Below are 10,480 nucleotides of genomic sequence, written 5' to 3'. Positions count from 1 at the left end.
CTTTTACCTCCTCACCCCGACCTACATTCCCCTAAGACACCAGGCTCCCCAGCGCGCCGGTCCCCCGCGGCTCACCCGCTGCGGGCTCGTCCCGGGCCCGCCCGGGCGCGCGGCGCGCCTGCGCACGGGTCCCCGGGCGCGCGGGGTTAGTAGAGGTGGAGCGCCGCGGAGGGCGCGCAGCAGGAGGCGGACGCCGTTACGGCGGGAGCGTGGTCACGTGGCCGCTGGTCACCGCCGCCACCTCCCGCCCCCTTCTCTTGCTGGTCAGGCCAGGCCCGGCGTGTTCCACGAGAGGCCGGCAGACTGACGGGGAGAGAGCGAGCGAGCGAGCGAGCGAGATAAAGAGAGGAGAGAGACAGACAGACAGAGAGACAGACAGACAGAGAGAGAGAGGAGGGGAGGAGGATTCAGGGAATAGGAGCTGGGGAGCCCTGCTGCGCTACAGGTAAAACAAATAACATAACGATGATGCTAACGGTGAACAAGCGCCTCGCCTCCCCCGTCAGCCTCCCCGGCCAGCCGCACACCCATCGCTCCCTCCCCGGCCTCCCCCTCAGCCTCGCTGGGCCCCCGTCCCGCCGCCAGGGAAGGCCCGAGCCGCCGGCCGCCGGCCGCGGATCGCGCGCGGGCCGGGAAGGGAAGCGGGCTGGGGCTCCGTCCGCTGCGGGCCGGCAGGCGGGCGAAAGAGCGAGCGCGCACACGGGGCGAGGCAGCAGCCTCTTCTCAGCCCGCTCGTCCCCGTCCCCGCGCCTCCGGAGGTCCGGGACGAGCTCGGGAATGGGAAGCAACTCCCGGGCAGAGCCGGGCGGCTCAGCCAGCCCTACTTCCTCTATGGCCGGTTTCCCTGTTGCTTGCAACCCTGGGCAGCACGTTTCCTTCCCAGGCCGGAAGTCAGGCGGCTGGAGCCCCGAGCCGAGCAGCCTCCGAGGAGAGAAACCCTCTCCTGCCTTAATTTGCCTTAGTGCTACTTAAGTTAGTCACGCCGGCATCTGTCAGTTCGAGGCCTGGCAGGACCCCGAGGAGAAGGACCGGGATTGTCCCCCTGCCCCCTCTGTTTTAACTGGAGATGTACTGTTCTTCCAATACATTCTCTGCAGATGCGACCTAGAGTTTGGCCAATCCTAGTTACTAATATAGTTTCAGGACGAGTTACTAACCAAGTCAGCGATTGAGACTGGTAACCGCTTTTGAAGGTTACATCTTTTATAGCCCTTCAACCTCCACCCTACCCCCGCCCCCCAACGCTCACCCCCATCACTTTCTGCAGAGTCCCATTTCTCAATTCTGAACTGGACCGAATCTTGAAACTTTACTATGCAGGTTACATGCTAAACTGCTTGAGGTGGGTTGTGCTGAAATATTAGGGCGTTTGTACGTGTACTACATCACAATGTAGTCCACAAGCCACCTCTTATTAGTGTGCGGTTGCACAGGATGCACTATTGGAAAAGAACTCTTTGAATACAGCGGTAAAGAAATTCACTTTTACGTTATGTGTCTTTGGTTCTGTCCTATCCCAGGACTTCCTTGGTGTCCGAAATAGAATGGAAAGGGCTGCTGCAGTGGGACAGAGAGAATTGATCAAGCCTGAGTCCCTGGGGTGGGTTCCTGTTAAAATGTGTTACTAATTCAGTAGATGTGATAACTGATACAACTTGTTAGCTTACATTTCTCATGTGGTGAGGGACAAGACCTTGTTCAGTACAAAAGATGTAAGTATCTTCTTTGTATAGAAATGAAGTTATGTGTCTGAAGGACACACACACACACACACACACACACACACACACCTTGTAGTGAAGAGGTGGCCTGGTATAGGAAGGTTCAGTGTCAGGGTGCACTAATAAAGTTTGCCTAGGGGAAGTAGAGTGAACCAACGCTGGATTCCAGAAGGAAAAGAAGTACAAATTGTGTGCTCTATATGTTGTGTGGTGCCTGTATCACATTTTTTTTTTTTTTAAATTAAAAGGGTTTGATGTACTTCTTAAAAGACTTGCTCCCCAGCTCATTGAGTTTTTATTAAGGCATAGGCTCGGAATCTTGGGTTCACATGTAATGCTGGGCTGGTTGAAAGTTTCTTTGATTGACAAAATCATTGTGTCTGATGTCTTCAAGTGTAGCCTCAGTTGGGTAGTGTGTTCTTGGTATTTGAAGCATATTTTTTAAACAGTTGAGAGCCACTCAAAGGGTGTCCTATCTGGATTTGGTTTTTTCTTTCATGTAATTTTTGTAATGAAAATGAAAGAGTTTAAAGTATCCCATGTACTTCTTATGGTTTACATACATAAAAATGGTTGTCCTTTTACTTCTACGGTACAAGGAATTGAACATAGAGCCCTTGTACAGGCTAAGTAGTTAAGTTTTAAAGAGCTTTATGAAAGTCTTTATGGAAGTCTAATAGCAACTACTTAAGTCCCATAAGTTTTATAGTCTTAATTTTAGTTATTACTTTATCTTGCTTCTTTATATCCTAAATACATTACACATTTTTTTTTTTTTGTTTTTTTTTGTTTTTTTTTTTCGAGACAGGGTTTCTCTGTATAGCCCTGGCTGTCCTGGAACTCACTCTGTAGACCAGGGTGGCCTCGAACTCAGAAATCTGCCTGCCTCTGCCTCCCGAGTGCTGGGATTAAAGGCGTGCGCCACCACGCCCGGCTCACTACATTACACATCTTAACTCACTTTATTGTTACAACTTTTAAGGAAACAGAAACTGGATAGGTAAATCACATTCCTGATTGACATAGCTAATACTAATTTGGGATTCTGATTGGCTGACTTATGAATCCTTGCAAATCTTAATTATCTTGTATAACTTCCTTTTTATTATGATTAGTAATTATTATTTAGACGTAAAGTGATGAATTTTCATAGTGTTGTTGTTTAGGAGCTTTATTTTCATTTTAAGAGTTAAAAACTTGTCCCCTTTTTAATACCTTGTGCCTCAGTGCTTCTGCTCTTCCTGATTGAGCTGTGTAAGACACACCTGTAAAGTTGTATTCTGCTTGCACTTGTTCGCACGTTTGGCTGTCCCAGTCTCTTAAGGTTTTTCTGTCACTGCTAAATGTAAACTGTGTCTTTGCTTTGACTTGGAAGGCCTTTCCTGGCACACCTATGTCTGCCCTTCCTTCACCCTCATGCATATTTCATACTTTGGGCTTTTCCCTATTCTTCTATCCCAATGCCTAGTTTTGATAAAATTTCTTTGTATTTGTCATTTTACACTTGTTATCTTAATATTTAGGTTTAGAACTTAATCAAATTCCTGGCTCTCTATTTGGCTAGTAAGGGCAATAAAAACTAACCATTGGTCACTAACATACTTGACCACCGAAAAAGTAGGAAGGCCAACCCATGAATAAAGGACTATATTTTAAGTTGAATAGTATATGTTTTATTGTAAATTAACATATCGCCTTCCCTGACCTCTCTCTCTGTGTCTTCCTCTGTGTCAGTCTGAATAGTGGGGCTTTACTGCCTGTTTAGGTAGTTCTTTCCATATGGATAGATCAGTAGGATAGTAGTATGGTATGCTGTGTGGTCTGAAACTTGAGAAATTATTATTGCTTGTAGGATGTTTTTTCATTATCTCTTTATAGTTTTAGTTTAACTCTTTTGTAAAACCAATACTATTTGTTTTGGGGGAGGGTGAAGTTATATTGTCACATTCTGTAATACTATTAACATATTTAGGTCAAACAAAACCTATTAAAATTATGTCAGAAATAGACCTTTCTAATTAGTCTTGACTGGTTATATAGAATAATGACATTTAGAAGTATTCCCACATCATTTTGTTATGGTGTACTGCTGAGAAAACATCCTATTTTTGACACATACTAAGTAATATACTAGAACTTTAGTAGACAAACAGTATTTTCTCATCAGTGGCAGAAACACTATCACTCTTTTATCTCTTTTTAACACTGCCACTGCATTATCTTTTTATAATACAGGTGATCTTAGAGAGTATAAAACTTTTATTTGAAACATTGTAGTACTTTGTGTGTTGAGTAATAATCCATTATAAAATCAGTTTAGTCAGTTTTAGAGTTCATTGCAGTAATTAATTACTAAAGAATTTCAGAATATATATATTTTATTTTATTTTATTTTATTCTATTTTTTGTAGCCTCTTGTCAGGCTGATGGTGGCTGCCTTTAACCCTAGCACTTGGGAGGCAGAGACAAACTAATCAAACTAAGCTCTGTGAGAACAGCATGGTCTACATTCTGAGTTCCAGGCCACTCAGGACCACATAGTGAAACCCTGTCTCCTTTAAAAAAAAAAAAAAAAAGCAGCATCTGAAGATGGCAAGGTGACAGTCTACAAATTATTGTGGCTGCTGTTGTAAGCATGCCTTTGTGATTAGATGGAAAGCATCTGTAGTTTCCATGTTTTAGTCTGTATGGATGAAAAACCAGGAAGTTTTGTGATTAGACTTTGCAGATTTTCATAATTTGTTGAGCCTTTTCTTGCGTCTATATGAGTTCATTATTCTATCTTCACTTCATTTGTAAATGATTACAAAATAGCCTAATTAAACATTGGAAATTAGTTGGTACAGTTTGTTTGAGATGCTGAAAGTCTGAAAATGGTGGTGCTATTGGTCTAACATTATGCATGTACAATTAAAATGGTTAAAGTGATTAATTATAGGTCTTTGTGTTGGGAGAGCTGATGAACTAACTCTCCTGGTATGTGAGAAGAGCTTTTCCTTTCTTTCTCTCCTCGTCTTTTATCTACCCCATCTGGAGAGGAAGAAGGAAAAGCACTCAAGTTATATCAGTATTTCCTTAGTGGGGCTAGAACCAGAGCCATATTCTTCTAATTGTAGCTTAGTGTTTCTGAGATCCGTGTGGCCTGCTACTGGCATTAAAAAAGGAGGAAGTAGCAAGTGCATTATGTATAGTCAATACAGATGTGCTTATTATGGGATTTTTGTTTTAGCTACATAATGTGTACATGGTTGTGATAAACCATTTATTCCTTAAAGAGGGATTATTTTTTGTGTTTGTTGTTGTTTGAAAAAGAGTGGTATGGAAAATACTGGTGCCTGTGTATCTACTAGAAAGCAAATGTCAAGATTTTGATGGAGGCTAGTAGACAATAAGCATTTCACCTTGTTTTCAGATACAAGCCCATTAAAAGAATGGTTAACTAGGAAGAGCCAGCAAGGCTAGTCTATCAGCACGTGGTGAATAAGCTTTGAGAGAAGTAGGTGGGATGCTGGGTTTGGAGATGTTGATCTCATTTTTGACTGTTTGTCAGTAAGATATATATATCTTATATATATATTAGTTGGGAATCACTTAGGAACCTTATAGTCTGTTTACTTATAGAATCTGAACATAGACTTAGTAAAGCTGTGATTTAAACTAGAATTACTTATGTTAGCTATTTGAAAGCTTGTTATTAAAGATTCTTGAAAGATTAGGGACTCAAGTTTTTTCTGTAAATTAAGTTTTATTTTTAGTTTAACTTTGATATTACCCATATGGCATCTGATTCTAGAGAAAAGAAAGGAGAATTGTTAATAGGATTATAATCTAGATCCAGACAATACTAACCTGAAATTCTACTTGTGTTTGTTGGTGAGGCATCTTGGAAAACTTGTGTACATTTTCATTAAAATATCGCATAAAAGTTTAACTGAGATAGTGGGTTATATAAATGCCTGGAGTTTGTGCTCAGCAGATACTTCTAAATAATGTCAGGTTCCTGTTCTTTTACATTTCTTATTCTTTCAGTGTCTATAATCTTAAATTGATCTTTAATCTTAATTTGTACATTTATGGGATTTTAAAATACTGTTTTGACAAGATCAAGAACATGCATTCAGCAATTAAGAAATGCTATTTACAAAAAAAAAAAAAAAAAAAAAAAGGGATGCTCTTTCTACTGTGGAACTGCCCTGTTTCCTGAACTGTGGTTTGAATTATTTTATCAGTCTTCTTCTACTAGGATTTTTTTTTTCGGTAGTAATTAATGAAAAAATAATTTAGAAGTCGTTTATGTAATAATCTGTTGTTAACTTTGAACCACTTACAGATTATGCTTGTATTACATATGTTTGAGGTGATTCTTTTTTACTTTGCTATTTTATAATCTTAAGCAAATGTGTTGAAGTATGTTTGGATAAACATATAGCTTAACTGAATAGTCTAGTTTGATTTATCTTTGCCGAGTTTTAAAAAAAGTCCTTAGTTTTATGGATTTGAATGATAAGTCAGTGACAGGAGGTCCTTAACAGTTCTTTCCTCTGAACAGATGTCTTGGCCTGCAGTGACTCCAAATCCCATAATCTTTCCAATTTTCCCCTCTACTAAGTAAGTCTCAAAAAAGTGACATTTTTATTGTACGTGATTGATTTATTTCAGGCAAATATTGCAGCTGAGTAAAGACTTCATCCCAATGAGAAATAATTTGCTATGAATAAAACGTTAAATTTTTTTTTATTTTTACTTTTAAGAATTTAAGGCATGGTTTTCTCTGTATCTGTGCTCAGAATAATGTTTTTGTATAATAAGCTGTCTTCACTTGAAAGTTTTTAATACTTTACTATGCTGAAATATAGTCAATACATTCTTTTTTTTTGTGCTGTTTGTTTTCCAGGATTCTATGTAGCTTTGGTTTGCCGGGTACTTACTATGTAACCCAGGCTGGCCTTATACTTGAGGTTCTTCTCCCTTCTTAGTTTTCCAAGTGCTGACCTTACAGGCTTGGGGCACTATGCCCAGCTGATAATTCATTTTTCTAGAAAATAGTAACCTTAAGAGGTTATTCAACAGAGGAAAGTTAATCCAAGAACTATTTTCACTGGTAATGGAATTGGTCTGGAACCAAACCAGGGGTCTATGAGCTGCTGAGATATTTGCCATAGAAAGAAGTGTCCACACACTCATTAAGGTCTGGAGCATGTATGAGGACAGGTAGTAGTGTCCGAATACAGAAGATATGGTTCTTGGGAGAAACAAGCACGTTGGGTGTTCTAGTTTGATTTTTGTTGCTAAAGCAACAAAAAAGCATCAAAATAAAGCATCAAAAGATGACACCACAGTCAAGGGTAGAGAGAAATGAATACACTCACTCTGCCTGATTTCTTATGTTGATACTCAGCTAGATTTCTTTACTCTTATACAGTTCAGGATGCAGTGGATGGAATATGCCATCAGAGGCTGAGTGTATTAACAAGACCACATCCTGTAGGCACTCCCACAAGCCTAACTGATCTAGAAAATTCCTCTTTCAAATGATCTTCCTAGGTGATTCTAGGTTGACATTTAAATCTAACCATCACAGTGGGTTGTACGGTAGAAGCCAGTGCATCAGATGCTGAATAGTCTGAAGGGAACTGGAGTTAAGGAAGAGACAGTGTCAACCATGGATGCCCCAGGAAACTGGGAAAGAGGAGGAGAAATAATGGCTTCTAGTTATCTTGTTATCTTGTAGTGCTGCCTCTCCACTGGGCATGTCTTTGCCATGGTCAAGGGTGCTAGAGAAAAGTAACTGCCTGTGATATTGAGCAGTGCAGGCTAAGTCTAGGGAATGGTTTGAAAGCAGTTTTGTTGACCAGTTCAAAAATTTTGTTGCCTATGTATAATATTCATCAATATAGCTAGTTGCTAATGAGAATTTGTGGTACTCATTTGTTACAGGTTTTGAAGCTGAAATATAACTACATCATCCTTCTCCCTCCCTTTCCTCCCTCCAACCTCTCCAACCTTCCTTCCCCTTGCCCATATCACTCTCCCTTCATCCTGCTGCCTTTCAAGTTGATGGCCTCTTTGTCTTTGTTATTGTTTACACACACACACACACACACACACACACACACACACACACACACACACACAGCTTACTCACTTGTGTTACTTGTATGTATGATTTTGATTTGCATTGGTTAATGAATTATAGAGTCCTTATCTCTGGTGAAGATTATTTTTCCTGCTCTCAGTGTTTCTTAGTTGCTTGTAGTACTTTGTTTAGGGTTGGGGCCCTGTGGAATTTCCCCCTTCTGTGATTATATATCTGTTGGCAGTGTCCTTGTTCAGGCCTTATTTAAGCAATTATATTGTGGAGATATCATGGGTGAAGCGCTCCTGTTATTTCTAGGAGTTTTCTAACTGGAATGTTGAGTTGTTCTTCTTTCATTTCATCATGAGTTCTCTTCAATGTCATTATCTCTTCATTGAATTCTGTTTTCCAATCTTCAGTTGTCTCCATCACTTCATTACTTAGGCATTTGTTTTCTTTAAGTTCATTCTCTTTTCGTTCATTGTTTATGTAATTTTCAAACTGATGAAGTTTATGAATGTGTTTTAAATTCTGTGTTGTGTGGTTCATCTAAGCAATTATCACTGGAGATAGAGATATAGGATTTATGGATTTTTTTAGGGGGAGGTGGGTGATACTGGCTTCTTTCATATTATTTGTATTTTTCTGGTGATTTTACATGTGAACTTTTTTTCTGTTGGTTTTGTGTCTGATATGGACGTGATATAGAGTGGGGCCAGAGTACAGGTTATGTGAGTCAGACTGGGCCTGAAAATTGGATATGATCGTGTGAAGTTGAGAGGACACAGGGACCTGCACTAGCAGTTACCTCCTGCCCAAGCCTGGAGGTTGGGGTGGTGGGTGTGGCTAGTCAAACCAGGCTCCAGTGCTGGATGTACAGCCCCTGCTGTACTGAGAATTGAGGAGGTTGCATGGAGGGAAGGATCTGGTGGCTTCACTAGGCTAGGTCCTGGTGCAAAGTGTATGGGTCCCAGTAGACTGGGATAGGGAGGGGGGGGGAGAGCTAGTTGGGGTGGCTGGACTGCAGTTGGAGAGGAGTGTAGGTTTCCCGTCTAGGGAAGCAAGGACTCTCGATGTGAAGGCAGGTGGGGTTGGTGGTATAAGTTGGGCTCCCTACCTCAACAGAAGTGTGGAAAGTGACCCAGGAAGATGCTGCTGGTATCAGGCTAGTGTAGTGTGGGGGTAGTATTAGTGTTGCTTCTAGAGTAGAGGGGATGGAGGCAGTTGGAGGCACAAGTCTGCTTTGCTTTATAATTTTAAGCAATGAAAAATAATTATCAAAAGTAGGTATATGTTCAGTTCATATGAAATATAAATATAAAATTTAATGGTGAAAATTAGCTCTTGGTTTGGTGGCACTCAAAATATGTTAGAAGAAAGAAATATTTTTTTAGTTTTTATGGAGTGTATGATAAAAGATGTGTATGTGGCTTTGTCAGAATTCAAGGGAAGAAAGTGTAGTCAAGTTTGTAGTTTGAGTGTTCTTCAGCTAGGTAGAAGAAAACTTAAGCCATGCTTTGACAGATAGGAAGCTCAGAGATGGCAAATAGACAGAGGGACTTGGATGGAACAAGGGCAGTCATTAACAAAGACACATAAGCCTAAACACAGTTCAAGAAGCGTTAGAAGATGTGAGTCAGCTGCTTGCTAGACATTCTGATTGTAGCATGCAGGATGGGATTGGAGAGCAAGGGTGCGTTCAGATTATGTACACTCTGAGGTTGACTGAATGCTGTTTGAAATTGGTAGTGAAAGGTTAGTTTGGAAGTGTGAACTTCCATGTTGGAGAACAGGTATATAATTGCCCAGACAGTGGAAGAGGATGGCTTCTTTCCTATGACTTAAAGTTACTCATTTAATCTAAGTGACTCCCAGTGTCAGGCTTTTCAGTCTGTGCCCTCATTTTTCATACCTTTCCTCTATGTTATTTGGAAATTCATAATGATTAAATAATGTGACTAGAAAGTAAAGAACAGAGCAAACACTGTTTTGTTTTCAAGTTGTATATGCCTTCTTGGCTAATTTGATATTCTTAAAGAAATCGCTATGATAGAGCTAGCAACAAGCAGAGTCTTGATTTTTTAAAGCAGGAATAAAACTTAGTGACCTCAGCACTTTTGAAAGGCTTGCTTTCTTGAGGACATAACTATGTTATTGAAGTATGATGGCATGCAGTAATTTCATTGGAGTTTGAGAAACTTTTCCTGTATTTTGTAGTGTAGTTTCTGATACTTTAGAATGACAGATTTGCAATATGACATTTAAGTTTAGTAAATACATCCTTTAAAATACCAAAATCTTACACTTGAATTAGATCCATTTCACAAATCGGTTTTAATGTATACTTTATAATTTATTCTGATATGTGAGATAGGTGTAATTGGTCTATCTGATCTCCTCCATTCTGTCTCTCTTATATTCAAATTTAGATTCTATTCATTAACCCTAGAAAAAATTTAATAAATTATTATCATTTTTTATTAGTTACTAAGATAGGGTTGGACTGGTGGCCACCACCACTACCACCACTATTGTCATCTTAAATATATTTTTTTAATATTTTAAAATCATTTTTAATAACAATTAAAAATGTCACTAGATATGTACTCACTGATAAGCGGATATTAGCCCAGAAACTTGGAATATCCAAGACACATTATGGAAAACAGAAGAAAATCAAGAA

The 10,480-nt window shown here is 40.0% G+C and overlaps 1 protein-coding gene across 3 annotated transcripts in view; it reads left to right on the top strand.

Moving 5' to 3' along the window:
- Positions 1-246: 246 nt before the first annotated feature.
- The window catches only part of Tbc1d5 (TBC1 domain family member 5), a 429,267-nt gene continuing 419,033 nt past the window's right edge, over positions 247-10,480 (top strand). For 2 of the 3 annotated variants that reach the window (XM_021217926.2, XM_021217924.2), the window contains exon 1: positions 247-445. The gene's annotated coding sequence lies outside the window, so the exon portion shown is untranslated. Of the gene's footprint in view, positions 446-6,292; positions 6,330-10,480 lie in introns of those variants that run through there. The other variant, XM_029531230.1, reaches the window with a different exon arrangement.

This window comes from Mus pahari, chromosome 18, assembly GCF_900095145.1.
Source record: "Mus pahari chromosome 18, PAHARI_EIJ_v1.1, whole genome shotgun sequence".
NCBI classification, from domain to species: Eukaryota; Metazoa; Chordata; class Mammalia; order Rodentia; family Muridae; genus Mus; species Mus pahari.
Note: the sequence above shows the minus strand (reverse complement) of the source record. Positions and strands in the feature narration are given on the sequence as shown.